The sequence below is a fragment of the Nothoprocta perdicaria genome, unplaced genomic scaffold (assembly GCF_003342845.1).
Source record: "Nothoprocta perdicaria isolate Ctin4 unplaced genomic scaffold, notPer1 scaffold_50, whole genome shotgun sequence".
Taxonomy (NCBI): Eukaryota; Metazoa; Chordata; class Aves; order Tinamiformes; family Tinamidae; genus Nothoprocta; species Nothoprocta perdicaria.
Genome location: NW_020455755.1, coordinates 3,215,927 through 3,235,276, shown reverse-complemented (window position 1 = coordinate 3,235,276; position 19,350 = coordinate 3,215,927). Strand labels below are relative to the sequence as shown.

The window sequence follows — 19,350 nt, the reverse complement described above, 5'->3', positions numbered from 1 at the left end:
GGCCCGCGCCCCCCCCACCCCGCCCCTGCGGCGGGCGCCGCGCCGGGCCCGGCTCTTTCAGCAGCGCTGCTCTTATTTTTATCGGTATTATTTATTTATTTCTCTCCGCCGCCCTTCTTGCCTTCCCCCATCGCTCCTCCCCGAGTGCCGAGTTCTTCCCCTGCAAGCACCATTTTTTTAAATTTATTTTCTATTGCTGGGGAGGTTTGCAGGAAAGTGACCTATTTTAACCCCCCTCCCCCTTTTATTTTTTTCATTCCCCTATTCCCGTTATCCAGGTAGCATCCCCTCTCCTTCCCCCCCTCCATTTTCCTTCGGCAGGTGGATGCAGCCCCGGGTGGGTTTCGGCGCTCGGGGGCCCGCTCCAAGGGCCTCCTTTGTGGGGTACCCGCATCCAAGGGTGCCCCCGCGATGGCAAAAATAAACGCATGGGAGCAAGACCCGCCGTGTGCCCCCGTGCCATTGTGCTGGGTGCGGTGCGAGCAGGGGGAGAACGAGGCTGGAAATGGTTGTTGTCAAGTGTAGGGCTTTAAATATCCCCGCAGAAATGACAGCAGGGAGCTGGCCTGCAGAGCCATCTTCCCATCTCATATATATATATATATATATGCATATATAAAAAATAGCACTTAATATTAATCGTGCTTGTCTCTGCTGCTTCTCGCGGTGCAGGCTGATTGATTAGGTAGCTTTTTAGTGGCCGAGTTGGTTAAATAGCAGTGGCGTTAACTAGTTGAACCGATTGCGTCCTTCACCTTTGGCTGTTGCATTTTGAGAGATTCTGCAGCAGTGTGTCCCGGCGTGCCAAGGGCAGATTAGCAAGATGTTACCTAAAGGTTTGGATCGTATTGATTCTTTACTATTAATGCTATTTATAGTGCCTGTGACATGGTTCTTGCTTTATGTATTTGCGCAAGGGTTGTCGGCTTGGAATGCTGCAAATGAGGTGGTCCCAAAATGCCATTGCCAACGGTGTGTGTCTCGTGGAATGCTGCAGTTCAGATCTACAGAGTCCGAAAAATAACTTTAGTCTATGGCACATCATAAGGGAGGAAATATTGTGGAAGAATATGATATGCTTTGACAGTGATAAGAGGTTTTGTTTTCCTCTTGCAGAATAAAAAATTCTACTGCAGTGAATATGATTTTAAATGCTTTTCTTCAAACTGGTTTGATTCTACATTCTCATCGTTGTTGTCCCTGTTCATATGGAATGTGTCATAGTTTTTGCTACTTATGCTCAAGGACAAACCTAATCAACGATTGGTTTGAGCCTTCATATTAGCTTTTTCACAACACTGGCCTACTTCTGACTGGCATGTTTGCCATTTTTAGGTCTCCTATCTGTTGATTCAAATACATTGAAAACTTGAACCTTAAGTTCTCCTTTGAACTTGAATGTTTTCCTTCAGGCTTTAAGAATGTCTCACTAAAGAGAAAGTAATTCCGGAAGAACAATTTAAATTTAGTTAAAAACTGCTTGAAGTAAAGTAAAAATTATTTGTTTCTTTCTCTCTTTTTTTCCTTATTTTTTTTTTTTTTTTTTTTAACTAAGCCAAAATTGTTTGCTGTTTGCAGAGGACCACATATTGCCGTTAAAATGAAGTGCAGATAAGGTGGATTAGGCCTAAAGTTGGGCTATTGTTAAGAGTTCTCTTGCGTGCCCTTCCATTAATTTCTATTATAAACTAGACTGGAACATTTAAAATGTTTACTCCTTTCTAAATAATATTTTCATTTGTTCAGCTTTCATCTTTGCCTATCCATTATAATTCATTAGCTTTTGTCACTTGAATAACATACTTCTAATGGACTGTAAGGCAACCTACTTTTTGGACATGGTGAGATCTATTAGAGAAGCAAATATACTAATAATTACATCTTCAGATGTATCCTCCTACTGATTTCCTGTAACGAGGATGTTTTGCGGAGAACAATAGATATGGCAAAGGATTCAGAGATTGGTTTTAAAGATGTAGTAGGTAGCCAGCTCTACTGTAATGAGTTGCATTTTAGACAAAACCTGCACCTTCTGAGCAGGATCAGTACAGTACTTTCAGGTACTTAGTCTTAAGGTGCTAATTCCATTTCAAATAAATAGATCCATCAAAGAAAAACTGGATATTTTTCTGTGTATTTCCGTTCCTGGTTGTAAGTATGTAATTTCTGATGAGTCTTAGTAGGGCTTACAATCTTTTGAAAAGTATTCCATTTATAAGTATATTGAACAGTATAGCTGCTTCATCAAAGAAAATAGTTGGTTTGAGGGTTTTTTTATGATGCAGAAGTGGTAAAGACACTATGATAAATGTCACTTGTTCTTGATATATTCTTGCATAATTACTAAGATGCTTATTTAGAATACTTTTCTATTGTTTTTTGGATAAGAACTGTTTAAATATCATATATGTTGTTGCATTGAAGCGAACACCATAACCTAAAGATCTTTCTTTGGCTTGTAGTGTACAGCAGTGACCTGGGCTCCTATTTTCTATGTATTTCCTTATTGAACCTAAACAAAGAGGAGAGTTGAACATCAGCGTTGGCTGGAATCTTGTCTGCTTTAGAAAATTGTCCTGTGTCAGGGTATTTACCACCTCTGGATATAAAAAGACCCAAATGAACCCTAAACAGTTATGCAGAACTTATATGGTTGACTGGAGGAGGGTATGTTTGAGGCAAGTTTAGCTATAGAGATACAGAGGTGAATGATTTAATACCTGTCCTAGCATGATGTTTATGCTGTCTTTTATAGCTCTTGGATGTGTCTTGCTCCTCTCTAACTCCCCCTTCTCGACAGACATGAGGCAGGATGAATCCCTGGCCTGTGCATTTTTCTGCTCTCCTGACAGGCTAAAACTACCTGTAGTCCAAGAAACATTGATGTTTACCTGCCTAGTCCCATCCTCCACCTTCTTTTCCATGTATGCCATTCCAGTAGCTCTGGTCCTTGTCTGAACCTGCACTGAGCCACTGCAGCCACACAGCACAAAGCAAACCCAAGAAAAAGCTCTGTGGTTTAGTGCCGACTTGGGGAGCTGAACCGCGCAGTGCAGTGTTAAACAAGTGCTAGGGACAACTCAAGGGACTGGGCTGAACCGTGAGAGCCAACAAGGACATTGGTTTATGTAGGCTGCTGTGGAGCCAGGGCCTCGCCAAAGACACATGTTTGGAGACAGAGGTGATTGGTAGCTTTACACATTTATAGTAGCTGGGTTGGTTGGGAGATTCTTTGCTTTTATTCTTCCACAGGCTAGGGAGATACTCATCATACATTGATTTCTGTGAAGAGAACAGATGGGCAAAAAAATCCAATGGATAAAGGGTCAGAAAAACCACCGATCTGTTCCTCTGAAGATTCAAGGGGGCACTAAATTGTGCAGAAGAGTAGAGCAAAGAGTCCTTCCTGTGAAAACAGAATTTAAAATCTGAAAACTTGAAATTAGAGGTGAAAGTGTCTTCGGTGTGGGGAAAAAATGTGTACAGAGCAGGAGGGAAGGATGGAGAGCTGTTTAAAGCGCAGTTGGCGTTTAGACACTATATTCCTTCCTCCTTATCTAAGTGCTACTTTACAGTATGGAACACAGAGAAAGAAAGACTTTTTGAAGGTCTTTAGGAACATGGTGGGTATTAGGCAGCACAATGGAGGTTTCGAGGATGTGTTTTTAAAAACAGCTACTGGATGATCAGTAGAAGCCAATATTTGTTCATTAGGAAAGGGTAGCTACTAAGGATGTCCACTTCTTGGATTTGGTCCTTTGGCTATATGTGCTTCTCTTCATGGAGTTTTTGTAGCTTAGAGACAGTGTTTTCCTTCTATTAGGGGTATCGTGTTAGGTAGTCCCGTCCTTAGGAATTGTGATGCTGGCTCCTTAACGTGAGTGCATGGTAGCTAGCAGTTTTGCCTATAGTATTGCTTGGCTAGGATCAGGTTTGTTTCTTTTCTCTAGGGTCAGTTAACTGGGTGGCAACATGGGATTTACGTGTTGAATATTGTCGTCAGAATGGAAAGGACTAAAATTGTTTTGTTCTAGAGGGGAACTTAAATTTAGACGAAAGGAACAAAAATCACAGACCACTAAAGCTGTCAGACTGCAGTTTTCTGGGCCTGTGATCTTCTACTGACCCTTGTTATAGTCCTGGCAAGAGCCATGCAAATATTCTCTTTCTAGTGATGTATGATTTTATAAAAACAGAGTTTTGTCCTGTGCTCCTTCAATGTAGCATATTTACAGGGCAGCGCTGTGCTGGAGTGTGGATGAATAGTGTCTGCGAATTTAGTTAAAAGCTTTAGCTGCACATCAATGACGTAAAGCCATATTTGAAAAATAAATTTCAATGCTCAATTTTAATCTTGGAGATTTTGGCTCATCGCTTTCCCACTGAAAGCCAGTGTGCATTATACGTCAATTCTTAAAATGCTGCTCTAGAGAATAAAGTTGTTTTCAAGCTCTCACTTAGTCCAGCTGAACTTAAAGAACCTTTTTCTTCCTCTTAGTCTGCTGCCCCTCACTGAGTGCCAGTTGAAATGGTTCCTGAATGGGTAGAAATTCCTTCAGGACCAGCCCCTCTCAGCCTGCAGCTTCAGTTCCTTGTGACCTGGCCAATTTATAACCCGAGTTATAAAGTGTTGGGATGCAGGAGCTTGGGAAGTGGAGTGTGTGAATGCAAGTGTAATGAAAGAATAGGAAATATTTTGTTCAGCAGTCTCTGACTTGTTCCCCATACATATGTCCAGTCTGTTTTTCAAGCATCTAGAAGTCTTTGCTCTTCCCAGACACACTGCTGTTCAGAGACATTGGTGGACCCATGAGCACCTACCTGAAAGCCACTATATTGGGATTCCTAGGAAATAACTGCAAGTGATATTGCGTTTTTGTTATTCTGGTTTTCCTTATTAATATGCACCTCCTCCCACCTCACTTGCCTTCTAACTGTTGACTGTCACCCCTCACCCCCAGCTCAGGAGATGAGGTTATTTTTGCTCGTGTTTCGCAAATAGGCCACCAGGACAGAGTAAGCAGAGCAGCAACTTCCTCCATGGGAACCATCAGATACTTGGGTTTCTCAAGCTGTGTCCCAGTGGCCCTGCAACATGTTTCTTCCGCAGTTCTGCTTTGCAGTTGTCACCGGCGTTGGCTCCTCCCCATTCCCACTTCCTTGTAATCCAATCTGAGGAAAGATCATGGGATTTGAATGTTCCTCGCTTTTCTGCTGTTGCTGTGAACGTTTGGGTTGTCTCTGCCCTCTTCATAAAGTATGTGCTGCAGTCTTGATTTTTGGCTCTGCCTGTTCTAAAAAGCAGTTGACAGTTGTTAAAATCAGTTCTGGGCCAGCCATGATTTGATGCGATTAAACTGTGTTAAATATGTTCCAGAACGATTTCTTGGCCTAGATAGCAAAATAGTTAAACCCGGGTTTTGAAATCCATTTACGTATGACTTGGCCCTGTGCGCCTAGGTAAGCTGCCTACTTTTTTAGGTGTCAAATCAAACCACAGATGTGTGCATAACCATAACTCAGCACATGATCTTCTACCTGTAAGCCTTCCCCTTTCTGCTTGGGCCTTTATTTTTGTTATTCTTTGCTTATCTAAGGCTTACCTTGAGAATTATATCCGGGACTAATAGTACTGATGTGGTTTCACCACCCCGTGAAGACTTATGCATGCTGCAGCGTGGTGATTTTCCCAAGGGTCGGCTGAAGCGGTGCAAACCCCACGTTGTTCTGGCTCAGGATATGCTAATACACAAGCAAACCTTTGCTCGGAGGCTTTTGGGAGGGTTTGCTCTCTTCATTAAAAATAAAAGAAAGCAGCCTAAGTCTTGACAAAATTTCGTGCTAGCTTCTGGAAGTATATATCAAAGTTAGGAAGAAAATAATAGTGTGTCTGAGGGGCAGTGCCCCACTAGGAATGTCAGACTCCCTTTTTCTTAGAGGTTAGTTGCTGTATGGGCCAACTCTGAACTCTCACCTGTGTTTTTGGTTTAGTTTTCCTTCTTTCCTTTCCACAAAAAAAGCCTCCCATACTTTGAAGTATTTAAAACTAGGTTAGGTTCTGGCTGGAGGTGCATGTTAGAACCTCCTGTTAATTCTTGCTGGGACCTGCCCGTTTTGCAGCAGGAATGCAGGCAAACCCATCTGAATGCTGATCCCCTGCCCTTTGTGGAGAGGGGAAGAGAGGGTTTGCTTCCTTTGGCACAGCAGATGGGCAATCCTAGAGCATCTCCCCTCCCAAAGCCATGACATGGACCGAGACAGAGACATGCACGTGTGTATGGACCGCAGCATGGGAAGGGTTTTGTGAGGGAGCTCACAGCTAAGTTTACTCTCTTGCATAATGAACATTTGAGTTATTTCCTTCTCCTACAGTCAGGAGATGTTGCCATAAACCACTAGCTCAGAAGCTGACCAGACCGCTTGGTTCCTTTGCAGAAGGCCCACGCAGCAAGGCAGAGCTGACCAGAGTCATGAACGTTTCAGTCTGCTGCTGATTAGGAAGAAGAGAGCTCAGGGTCCTAAGCACTAAAATAATCTGTACTTAAGAAGATGTTGCTGTGTAAATCGGCGCCTGAGGATTCACCTCTTAGTAGAGACAAGAAGCTTAATTCCAGTAGGTTTTATCCAAAAAAAAGTCATTGAAGAAGCAAGCTGTCTTCACCATTACTTTTGCTTTTTATTGCAGTACTAATGTTCTGCTTTGTTTTTGCAAATTAATTTAGAAGACTTCTTGATTTGACAACAAGAATTGGGTGTGTTGGGTATTAGATTAACACAAATGTAGTTTTCTTGTAAAGGACGTCATTTATGATCATTAGCTGGCAGGAAAATATTAGTAAAGAACATCTAAAGAATTATTTGTTAATTTGCTTTAAAAAGCTTTGATGTGTAGTTTTTGACAGACTTTTCAAAAATATTTTAGAAAATTCCTTATTTTTCAAAATTTTTTACTTAACAGATAGTCCCTACTAGAACTGAATGTCACATCTTTACTATAGAGTCCAACTATTGCATAGTGCAAATGCGTGCAGATATTTTCTGTAAAAAGCTGAAGGTGCTCTCACCTGATGCACTGGAAAGAAGAGCTTTAAGGCCCCTGTTCCTGTCAGGCACCTGTAGGCAGCAAGGCGTTGCTCAGCCCTTCACAAGTAACTTTCATCTACTGTAAATTCTATTTTATTCGTCTCTACAGAGAAGTTTACAGTGTTTATTTTCATTTAAAGCAAGTCTACACAGCAAAGTTGCTGAAGCTTATTTAGAAATAAATGAAAGATTATGTTGCTTCAACCATGTTATTTTTAAACTAGTCTAACAGAGGAAAAACCTTGAAATTCAAGCCCTTGTGTGGGAGCACTCAATATTTGGGGACCTGGGTTTTCCGAATGTATTGGGGGCTTGTTTGTTTTTTTTCCATGCAAGATTGTCACAACCAAGGAGAAATTCAACTAGTGTTCTCTAAGCCTGCTTTTGGTTTGGAATTAATACTACCCCCATTGATTTGAAATAAACAGAACTAATAGCTAGTGCTATCTTCATCCTGTGCATTGCAAAATCTACCTGCCAGTTTACATAACTGTTGGGGAAATGAGGATGATTCGGACTAGTGCGAGTGGAAAGGAGAGTATTGTTTGAGTTGTGATTGTACTTGTCTGCTTAGTTTCTGCTTTGGAGGCTTCAAGCACCTGCTCATTTAGGGAGTTTTCATGTATGCTGTCATGCATGTGATTGCATTTTTAAGTGTATGACATGGTCACACCATAACCTGCATCCTGGAAGTGCGTGAGCAGAAAGTTGCTGCGATGGTTGGTGCCTGCCTGTCCTGATGCGTTTCCAAAGGTAACCAGCCCACCAGGACACAGCATGCTAAATTGCTTCCGTATGACTTTGCAAACCTCTAAACTTCTGGGTAAAATTCCTTCTCTGAATGGAGTTATCCACCTTCTTTTGATGCTTTATTAACGACAGCTATTTGTCTAATTACCAGGGCAGGAGATTCTGATACTCAGCATATTCCAGAGCTTCACCTTTTTAATGTTTGAAGTCTTAAAGTCAATCTGTACAGAAAACTTCAGCTGCTTCACTGCATTTTATCTGAAACCAGCCACTTTTTATGCCTGGGTTGGACAGTGATTGTGCAGTGCCTAGTTTGGTGTCTCAAGATACTTTTTGACATTTTCTTCCAAGTTATTGAAGATATTTTGTACTTGAGACCTTTTCTGAGTGTGCCAGTCATGTCAGTCTGCTGAGCTGGGGTGTTACGTGAAGGATGGAGCTGCTTGTGGCATGGAGCAGTCAGTCTGCATGCTTTAGCAGGGGCCTCTCCTGAGCTTTAATGAATGCAGACAAGGTATGAAATGGTCTTCAGTGTGAGAAACATGATTTTCCCCTTTGCAGGTCCTGCTTTCTACATGCATGCACATGGAGAAATTCCTCGGTCTCTGCCATGGCATATTTAAATTGATCTACAGGAAAGATGCTTTTCAGAGTATTTACATTATTTGGAACAACAAAAAAAAAACCCCAAATCCTTAATTATCGACAGTCAACAGTTACAGTGACCTAGACATACTGTTTTGTGCTTAGTTTTGTCAGGCAGAAGCCACTTGCCTGCATACTCAATAATGCAAATATTGGTGCAGGCTTCTAGGTATCCTTACAGATGAACAATAACTAAACACCTTTCAACCTTAATTCCTCTTAGCCTTGAAAGCATCAGCGCTGCAGCCTCCCCCCATTTTGACTGGGCTGTTTCCAGGGGCCAGAGGCCTCAAGGGAAACTTTTTATCTGTGGACATGGTGAGTTTTGAGTCATCCCAGGGTTAACAACTGCAAGCGGCCTGAAATTTTACATTCTTATTTGCCTGAAAGCTGCTTGACTGCTGTGTAGGTTTTGGGGGGTTTTATAATCCTGATGTCATAATTCTGTGAGTTCTCCACTTCGGCATCTTCCAAGAAAACAAAACAGGGGAGACGAGACCTGAATTTCAAATGCAAAAAAAAAGCAGATCTGATTCTTCCTTTCCTCCCTCCCCCCTTTTCCCTTGAAAGGAGCTTTCAAGCTGACTTTATACAACAGGAATTAGTTTAATAGGAGGTGGAAAAAAAAAAGAGAGAAGCGGTTATTTCTTTTCAGATCTTACTATCAAATTCTCAAACTTTTCTGCTTTGTGTGTTATAGGGAGTAAAGGATATGATGCACGTTGTGTGCCAGTTGCAGATATATGGGCACTTTATAAAAACTTAGGTCCCCCATAGTCGTGTGTGGTGTGTTTGTGCCTCTCCCTGATGTGGAGATGCTTAAATAAGCAATATGTAAGGATTTCTTGTCATAATTTTGTCCATTTTCTTAGTGGAGAGCTCTCCTGGGTGCTTCAGACATTTATATTAACATCATGGTAGTACTACCAGCAGCTTTCTGGTTGGTCCTGGGTCAGGGGGGCAGCCAAAACCAACTACATGACTGTTAAAACCACGGCTATTTTGTTGGAGCCCATGAAATTTAATATAAGAGTGTAACTGAGTTCTCTGCCTTGCTATAAGGGAGCACTTTTGTGATCTAGCAGCAACTGGCCTTCCAGAAGCTTTTAGGTAGCTATACTAAGCAATATGTTTCATGTAAATATAGACAGGTTTGTTCTCTTACAGGCTAAAGCTTTAGATACTGCCTTCCTCATAATGACTTTGCAAAATAATCTGCATAGGGGCATTTTTAGGTATTTGGGGGATCCTGACCCTGAGTACTGCTCGTCAGAAGGGAAATTGGTGGTCTCTGAGAAAGTGCTCCAGATGCAGTAAGAACTTTTGGGCGGCAAACAGCGCTGCAGCTAATATTCTTTGCCCTTTTGTGCTCAGGAACTTTAATTAGTTCTTGGTTGTTCTTTATAGCTTGCGTACAAAAAGTAAGTGGTGTTTTCTGGCACGGTGTGTTGAGCTCTCCGCAGCTCCTTGTCCAGCTGGACTGCCTGGGTGACCTGCATGCCTTATGAGGGAGCAGTTTCTTGCTTCTCGCTGGTTGGTTGGTAGGGCAGTATCTGCCCAAGGTATCAGGAGGTTGTCCTGCTTTTCTCTGCTCAAAATCCAAGATCCTTAGCTCTTCACAGAATGGACCCTTGACTTCCTCTTTGTTTATTAGCCGACAGGAACAGTCAGCAAATACATCTTTTTAATAAAGGAAATATTACTTCTTTTTTGACGGTTTCTTTTTTTTTGGTTCCTTATTTGTCTGTTTCTACTGACAAACAAAAGGTGAACCATTATTCCAGACTGCTGAAAAAGAACCGTCAAATTGCCAGGTATGAAATTATGCTGCTTGTTCGGTTACCAGTAGGAAATGGTGTGTAAGGTGTTTCAGAACCTACAAAGAAGAAAGTTCTTTGTATGTGTGAATTTAGTATTCACAGAAGGTGTCAGATTGACAGCCTGGAGATTGTGGAGATTGGAATTTTATTTATCCCTAGGTACAGTACAGACTGCAATAGTGAAAAAATTCCTATTTTATTCTGCTTTTATGCCTTAATAGTGCCCTTCACAGGCAGCCTCTAGGGGCAAGGAGCTCATTCTTTCTCTGTGCCTGTTTAAGTAGTTGGCCACTTTGATGAAACTGCCAAAGGGATGTGAGGCTGGCCTGCTTTTTGTGATGTGGGTGCTTGTCTCCTGAAATCTAAGTAGATGTGAAAGGAATCTGATAACATCAACCTCTAAACAGCTGCTGTAGCAGAGGCACCTTCCAGCCACCATGTTCCTGCCTTGAATTCCAGTGTTGTCTCCCATGGAAAGATTCTAGATAGGATTCTGATTCATGTAGTTATCCATCCTCCCACAGAGGTTTAGCACTGCCTTGTGATACATGTAAATCATGTTGAGATACAAGATTATAAATCCAGGTAAATAATGCTGTTCTTAATAAGCTGTGTGCTGGATGAAGCTTGAAAAAGATCAGGCACTATTAATTTAATGGTTGGCATTAGAAGCGAGATGTTGGACCTTGCTGTGAACTGGTGTGATCTCTGGCGGGTCACCTCCTATTTGTGTAGTTTACTTGTCTGTAAGGTAAGAGTATTTATTGCAGCTCTACTAAGTACTCTGCAAGAGAAAGATGCTTTTAAAGTGTCTGTAGTGAAAGTCTAGGTCAGATGTGCCGTTACCCGTTTTGACAATTGAATAATGTCCCTCTTGGGAGCAGGCGGTGAAAATGGAGAAAGAGAAGAGGGAGCAGTCATTTGTCACCAGAGCTCTGGTCCTTTTCTGCTTTTCCAGACTCGGCACAAGACCTGAGAAATACCAAGGAATCTGTGAATGGAAACGTGGCAGGTGCAGGCTCTTCCATCACGTTGTGTTGCTCCCCTTGGTTCAGGTTAGTCGTGCAGAGCTGCCTTCCTCCCTCTACATCACGAGAAGCCATAGATGTGGAGTTGTTCTTCATTCTCTAGTGACAGTATGTGTGAGTACCATAGATGGGCATCATTCAGCTTCAGAGTGAATGACCTTTATTTCAGTGCCATTATTTTATTTGCCACCAACAAATGACGACCACCAAGTGCAAACCGTGGCCTCCGTCTGAAAAGAAAGAGCTTGTCATAAAAGCCTTAGCTGTCCCCAGTAATGAACTTGCCAATGTAATTACTCAGGGTTGGTATGAAATGGTGGTGGTGTGATATAATCTGGACATACTGATAGCTTGTATTGAACTATTTGGATTTTAGATGAGGGCTGTTGTTATATGCTCTTCTGCTTTTAAAATTCCATTAATTTTCTTAAAATGTAATTTTAAAATGATGTAGATTTTGCACCACAGATTTAGGACTGATTTACTGCAGGCATAGCTTTGTATAAGAAAAAAAAATCTGTGAGAAAGAGGGTCATTTTAAAGCACCAAGAGAAATGAGGCATCACTATTGAACTGCAGTGCGACCACCCTCTCTCATAGCGCTCAGCTGTGTTTGTTCTGAGTAGTGGCTTTCATCCTCAGCTCCCATATTTCCTTAGTTGGCACAGTTCAGCTTTGACCAAATCAGGGCTGGCCTCTAGATAAAAACTCCTCCCAACCACTGCACCATCCAGTTCGGCACAGGCCTGGGCAGGGACCTGCGAACTCGGTCCCTGACCGAGCAGTCACCGATGGATGCTTCAGGAGGAGCTGAAGATCATTTTAATTGGCTTTTTTAAATTTGCAATGCTACTCATTTGCAGCATCTCTCAAAGATCATGCTAGTGTCTGGAAAGTGACCTGCTCTTGGTACTTTTAGGCTGGTTTCCTGCCTCACCTCCTGCAAATGCTGAGGCCAGAGTGCTTGGACAGGCAGGACAACATTTCCAGGAAGCCTAGGTGAGAGCAGGTTGTGCTATATCAACAGTTAACCTCTTTAAAAGGCACAGAAAATAGGTCTGTCCATGCAGTGAAGTAGTCAGATTATCCTCCACCTCAGGTAAAGGATAGAAGTGGATATAGTTGCTGGTTTTACATATTTATTCACTCAGTTCTTTTTGCAAATGCATCCTGAGAACAGCTGGATTGAGAAGCTTTGTGTGTGAGCATACAAAGAACATGTGAAAGGTAAAATTTTGCTATTGGAAATGACCCATTTCTGAATCTGACCGATTTTCCCGCCAGATTTAGGATGGATGTGTTCCTGCTTTAGCTGAAATTGCCTTTTAGGCCTTAAAATATTTCAGAGTTTACTAGATACATTAAGCAACTTAAGTGCTTTTCTCCTCTGCACAGTCCCAGGTGAAAGCGCAGGATGTCTCGTTAGGGGGACAAGGAATCAGGGTGTAAGAGAAAGGATTTTTTGAAAATACCTTCAGAATGAGGCAACCTACATAGAATGGACCCTGGGCATTAGCCTGCTTTGAGGGCCTTGAACTGTATTTTTAAAGTACTGCAGTTGCAGATGTTGACCTACTTCTTTCTTCCCTTATTTTCAGGATATTTAGTAATACTGCTAAAACAGGTAAAGAGCCAGCTATTTGAGTAGGATTTCGGAGGTAGGTCTGCTCATTTGCCTTTGGTGTGTTCATGGTGGTACCTTAGGTCCAATAGAGAGGCAGGTAACCAACAGATTAAGTCCCTGATTTGATTAGCATTTGAGTGAAACCTCTTTAAGGAGAGAACTGATGTCGTTTTCGGGTATAGTCCCTTGGAAGTAGTTCCCTTCTTCAGTTTGAGGGTGTTGGTATTGAGACCTAGAGCACTTGAGCACTCCACAGATGTGTCTTAGACCATCTTTTTTATTCTTTCTTTCTCTCTTTGTTTGTTTTTCCAAAGCATCTCCCCAAATAGGTGCTTATTCTGTAGGATGTTCTCCTGTACTTGCAGGTAGTGACAGTACCAACCAACAGCTTGCATTCCTGGGCATTTTGCCGCTCCTGGGGCCGAGCAGGCACTAACCCTCACACAGATGGAGGAGATGGGAAGGACTTTTCCTGCAGCTTCTTTTCCTTCTGCTCAGGGACTCCAGGGAATCACTGTCCTGTTGAGTGAATGGCCCCTGGAGAGCACCAGGCAGTGTGGAGGAGGAGGGTGTCTCGTGCAAACACAGAAGGTTTATGAGGCAGATGAGGTAGAAGCGATAAGAACAGGTCAGGACAGAAGTGCGGTGACATTGAGGCGGTGGTGGGGTTAGAGGGAAAGCAGCTGGGACAGAGGGAGAAGTGGAGATGGGGATTTGTGGGCGAGGTGGCTTGGGAGCCCTGGAGATGGGGAGGAAGGCAGAAGCTAAGATGGGTTGGCCAGGGAGCTATTAGTCTTAATTCTGACACTTCCTAATTTTGGGCTGTTTGACTTTGTAACCTTAATTTTGTTTTAATATACTAGGTTCAAAAATTGCACTGTACGTTCTGAGGAATTTGGTTACTATGGTAATGGGTGTATAAGTACATGGGAGATGAGGTTTCAGTGAACGGACCAGCTGTAATTTAGCACACAAACCTATGATTGGATTGGATTTGGGAAGCGGGTCATCCCAAATTTCTCCTTCCATTCCCTCTCGTTCAGCCAGGATGAGACGAAAGCGACGTCAGAATCGCTCCAGGAGGGCCCTGCATTTATGGGATTTTAGCAGACGTGCCCCAAACGTCTGGGCAAACAGACCACAGGCTTCCCCACCGTGCCAGGAGAGGAGGTTCCTGTGGTGCCCACCCAGCCATGGGGAGCACCAGGGACGTTGCACTGACCAGCTGGGTCACAGGCACCCGCTGGGATGGACCACACCATTCCTAGTGTGGAAATGCAGGACAACCATCAACGCAGGCATGGAAAGGAGGGGTCTTGTGCACTTCCCTTTCTTCCAAAAGGGAAAATTTTGCCTTCCAGTAGGCAAAATGTAGAGGAGGGGGGAAAAAAAGAGGGTTTTTTTAATTATTATTTGAGCATTCTCTTGCCATGTGCTGTTTACAAAGTTGTTTTGTTCAGTCATGTGAGGACAGGAGGGATAAACACAACCTCAGCGGGAGTAAAGCTGAACTAAATGCCTTTACTTTGGGGAATTCCAACAGGAAATGAGGTGTTCATAGGCCTTAGAAATGCCTGAAATAGCTGCTTAGTAAAGGCCCACAGTTTATAGATAATCCGATAGATTAAAATATTCTGTAACTGCCTAAACTCTTTACTTGCAATATTAAAATATATTCTACCTTTGTTGAATCTATCCTGAATTACAAATGTCGGTAAGCAGCTCTGCACACGTGCAGAATTCCTGATGTCCTCTTCCAGGACACTCCATTAGCTTGGTCATTCCTTCAGAAAGAGCAGAATAACCTTTCACTGTAATCTGATCCTAAACAATTCGTCAGCATTTTCCCCATAATGACAGCAGTGCAATAAAGACATAGGTGCGCATTACTAGGACGTAGCAACTTTGTCAGTATTTCTGTTTCAATTAATTTTGCCTTCTGTGTCTGATAGTATATTTTATAAGCTCCTGTGTTAACCAGAATTTCCTCTTTTTTATTATATTTTTAAAAAATGAAATGATGTTCGCTTCATCCTAAGGAAGACTGCAAGGAAGGAGGTTGCTATCCTGAATCTGGTGCGTTGTGTGTTCACTTGTCCCTGGTGTTTCTGACCATGGCAGCAATTAGGTGCTTCAAAAGAGCTGCTGAGAGCATTCAAAAATACCTTTACCTGGCCTGTCTGTGGATGTTCTTGTTCGTATAAAAGCCTAGTTTATAAAAGCAATGTTTGTATCCCTTGGCCTCAGTACCTTGCAGTAATATCTGTAGGTTAATTTTGCTCCGTGTAGCTGGATTGGTTGAATTTCTTCACCCTCCTAAAATAGTTGCTCTTGTGTTTTGTAGCATGTCCCCTTGTTCTTGAAATCTGGGCAAATTACATGGCTATCTGGGCAAATTACATGGATTTCTTAGGACTTTTAACTTCTACACCTTTCTCTTCAGTGTCTTCCCAGGCATTTGACTTGCTATTTTTTGAACCTTTTGGACTACACCTTTGTGCTGGTAGGTGCCAGGGGAGAACAATATTCAGAAGCAGACATGTCAGCAACTTCCTTAACATTTTGTCAAATTCTATATTATTTTCCGTATTAATTCTTCTTTTTAATTAAAAAAAAAACCCAAAAACAGATGTGAGGATAATTTTCATTGAGTAGTCTGTAAAGACCCATCTCAAATTAGCTTCAACTTAAGACCAGATCTGTGCTTGTTTATCCTTTACTCTTTAAATTTATATCTCCAGTTTTCTTTCTTGTTCACATTGATTTTAAAGGTTATTGTGGATTTTTGGTACTATTGGCTCTAAATGAGATTTGTCTTTTTTTCCCCATTCTGTAACTTACAGGGAGACACTGCATTTGCAAGGTCTGTACAGCATCTGTGGTCATCCTGTGCTTGCAAGGGCTTTTTTCCATGCTTGAAATGTTTAATTATATATTTGACCTCTTTTTTTAAAATTTGTATTGCCATTTCAGTTCTCAGTTCAGAGGTAATATTTTTTGTTCTCTATCCATAACTAATTAATACTCATAATAATTTCGTATGCCCAGAACTTTTGGAAAATCCTCTTCAGTTTTTCAGTTATTTTAATGGCGTGTATTCTAGTGTGTAAATGTTTGGTTTGTTACCTTTTGGTGCTTCATAGCCACGGAATGATGCATTTCCCCTAATTATTAGTTCTATTAATTCTTGTGTTTAGCTCTGTTCATAATCATACAGTTCTCTGCAATGGCAGCCATTGTGTGGAAGAGATAGTGGTTCAGTGACAAAAAACAGCTTCATTTTTGAGTTATTTTAAACTTTTAGAGTAGCTATTGCTCACCTTGATGGAACAATAACATTTAATTTACAAATTTATTGAAGGATCAGCTTTCTTGATACATGTTCTGTGACAAAACTTATATTTAGTCTTTTCACAGCGTAGAATTACCTTCTCTGTGCAAACAATTCAGCTCCTTTCCTGACCCTTGCTCTCTCTCTTGCTGTTCCTTGCGCTGATGGCTGAGCAGGCTGGGTGACTGCCTGGGGCTCCCTCCTTAGTTTGTTTTAAGACCATGGCCCTACAGTCTTCCAGTTTTCTCTTGGCTTTTTCAATTTGTGTTTTTTATCTTTTTGCTACCTCAGATCCTTCCTGCAGGCGTCAGTTTTGCCAGGTTGGCTTTTTTGGAGAACTGCCTGCTCAAATAAGATCCTGAGCTGTGAGCTCTCCGCGTTCCTGGGAGGCAGACCTCGTTGCTCACACGCTCCCATCATCCTATGGAGCTTCCTATCATCCTCGTGCAGGCAATTATCCTACACACACAGCTCAAATATTTTCATTTTCTTACTGGTCAGCAAGACTTCTTGTCCATCCTCCTCTCTAAAATCAAGCTTAACACCATAATTCTTTTTTAATTACTGCTTTTCTCCAGGATGATGTGGCTTTTCCCAGCTCGCTTCGGAACTCTGCATTCTTTACGCTGAATCAAAAATAGCCACCTTAAAGTTCGGCATAGTTGGGGTTCCAGGGTAAAACAGGTTGTGTGGTTTCTCTGAGCTCCTGTCCCCTCCTGACACCCACCTGGATTAATGGGAACAGCCGGAGCTGCCCATTGGTTTTGCCGCTCTCCTCGGCGGGTTCCTCGCGCGCTACCGCCAGAGCTCCTCCCGCCAGGCAATTCTTCTCACTTAATGCTCAAAACTTCTTCAGTCATTAAAGTTTAAGGCAAGAGATGTGGCCGCAGAGGGTTGTCCGCGGATGATTCAGCCCCGCGCTGTGTATTAATGTGATGCTTTCCTGTAGTGAAGGAAAAGAGTTGGCAACTACTCTGAATCTAATGAATTGCAAAAGAAGGGGGGCAGAAGATTTAATTTTTTTCCGGTTGCCTTCCTCAAAGCTTTGCTAGCCTAAGGAATTACTAAATTTAGAGCTGACCTTCATAATAAATATACCAGAGCTATTGCAAGCAAAGGGATTCAGGAGCTGTTAGTGTTAATGTGTCAGAGCATGGTTAGCACTTCTTGAACTTCCTTGACGTTGCTCTATGAGCACTGGCTGCTCCTCAGCTAGTCTGTAGGTCTGTGTCTCTTGGTCATACAGGAGGCCTTCTTTTAAACAGGAGAAATAGCCTAAAATCCTGGATGCGTCTTGGCCTTAATATTTCTTTCTTCAGCTGCATCTGCAGTCTGTCGTTTGTATGTTATTTAAGGGGTAAGATCAGTAGTGAACGTTTCTCGAGTGAGTGCATATGCAAAAGAAATTGCCAGGTAACTACTATTTTCGAGAGTACTGCTAGAGTTAGGTGTATTTATGTTTGTTTATAACTGGCATATGTAAACGTTATGAAAATGGATTTTGTTGTGGTTAGAGTATCTCTTGAATGCAGTAATAGGCTTGGTTAGTTAGAGCTGTCTTTTGTGCTAGTTAAAAGAAAATGAGAAGATTGTAGAAGTAATCAGAAATACACAGAATGGGATGGAGAGTACAGGAAAACTGTTGCTTGTTCTGTTGGCTTTGTTGGTACAGCTCATCCTAGGGAACAGTTAGGCTCGGCCTAGGAGCACTGATCTTCAACGTGCCCACTGAGCTCTGGGGAGTCCTCCCTGTCCCTTGTGCTGGGGACCTTCCTGGGACGTGAGTGACCCTGCAGGACTAGGGATCTTCCTGGGAAGTGAGGGTCCCCACAGGACTGGAAAGGGGGACTGGGATAAGTGAATCAGGGTATTGGTGATGGACATTTTAGTGGCAGAATTTTAAGGGGAAATCAAAGTAAGCCGCGCGAGCTCCAGCTGCCTGTGTAAGGGAGCACAAGCAGTACTCAAAGATAAAAGTATCTTCCCGAGGCTCTTCTGTGAAGAAGTCTAATACAAGAAAAAAAATAGAGGTGCTGAAGCAGAGCAAGAAAAATATCTCCAAAGAGCTTTTTCCAGGAGGAAAACACTCCTCAGCCTCCTCCACCACCCAAAAAGAGGAAGGAAGGAATAATTGCAGAGGAACCTTGCAGGAATGGTAGGCTGGTTCTTTGTCAGAGGAAGAAAAATTTACTGTGTTGAGGAAGAAAAGCCTGTTTGAACGTAGAAGCTCACGCATGCAAAAAGCTGCAAGGATCCACCTCAGCACATATCCCTGCAACCTGCTGCTCCTCCAAGCACAGAGAAGAGAGAATGGGAAAACTATAAAGGGGTCCAGTGCAGCTGCAGACATCTCACCTGCTTCAGCTTTGGCAGCGGGAGCGATTCCTGACTCGGAGCCAGGGCAGCCTCTCCATTCTCCGCGTCCTCCAGGAGGCTGGAGCAAACAGAGGAGCATTTAGTGCATATAGGCTTGAGGCTGAAAAGCAGCACTTAGAGCACACTGTTCGGGGGGCTTTCCCTGGACTGCAGCTCCCTTCTACAGTCCAGTCTTCTCAATTCCTTCCAAGTGTCTTTGTTTTGCTTCTGCTTGGCAGTATTTCAGTGTAGTTCTTTTTTTTTAATTCAGTTTTGTGGCAGCACTTTGGATTTTTTTCCTGAATATTAAATGTTTTCCTAACAGCCCCTGGTAGAATGCCATTCGTTTGCATCTCTGTCGTCTCTAGTGACAGATAGTCCTAGTGGATCCAGCTTAGAGAACAAGTGAACCAAAAAAGAGTGATTTTCAGATAATGGAGAGAAAGGCAAGTTCGTGACTTTGCCAGCCAGGTTTGTTCTTCTCAGCTGCTCCTCCTACTAAGTGGTAAAAGTAAGTTAATAGTAAAAGTAAGTTGCAGGTTCCTGCATCCCTTCTGTCCCTTCCGCAGGGCCCGGGAAGAGCTGAATGCCCTTTGCTGCATCTCCAGGTTTTTCCTGTCTCATTTCTTGTTTTATTTTCTTAATTGTCACTCTAGTAAGACTTTTCTCTTGCAGAGCTAGAGACGGAAAAAGCAATGTCATTAGTTTGGTGGG

At 42.5% G+C, this 19,350-nt stretch overlaps 1 protein-coding gene across 1 annotated transcript in view; it reads left to right on the top strand.

The window, feature by feature from the left end:
- The first annotated feature begins 64 nt into the window (after window positions 1–64).
- Window positions 65–19,350, top strand: part of TAOK1 (TAO kinase 1) — a 59,748-nt gene continuing 40,462 nt past the window's right edge. The window contains exon 1 of the mRNA XM_026047816.1: window positions 65–84. The gene's annotated coding sequence lies outside the window, so the exon portion shown is untranslated. The remainder of the gene's footprint in view (window positions 85–19,350) is intronic.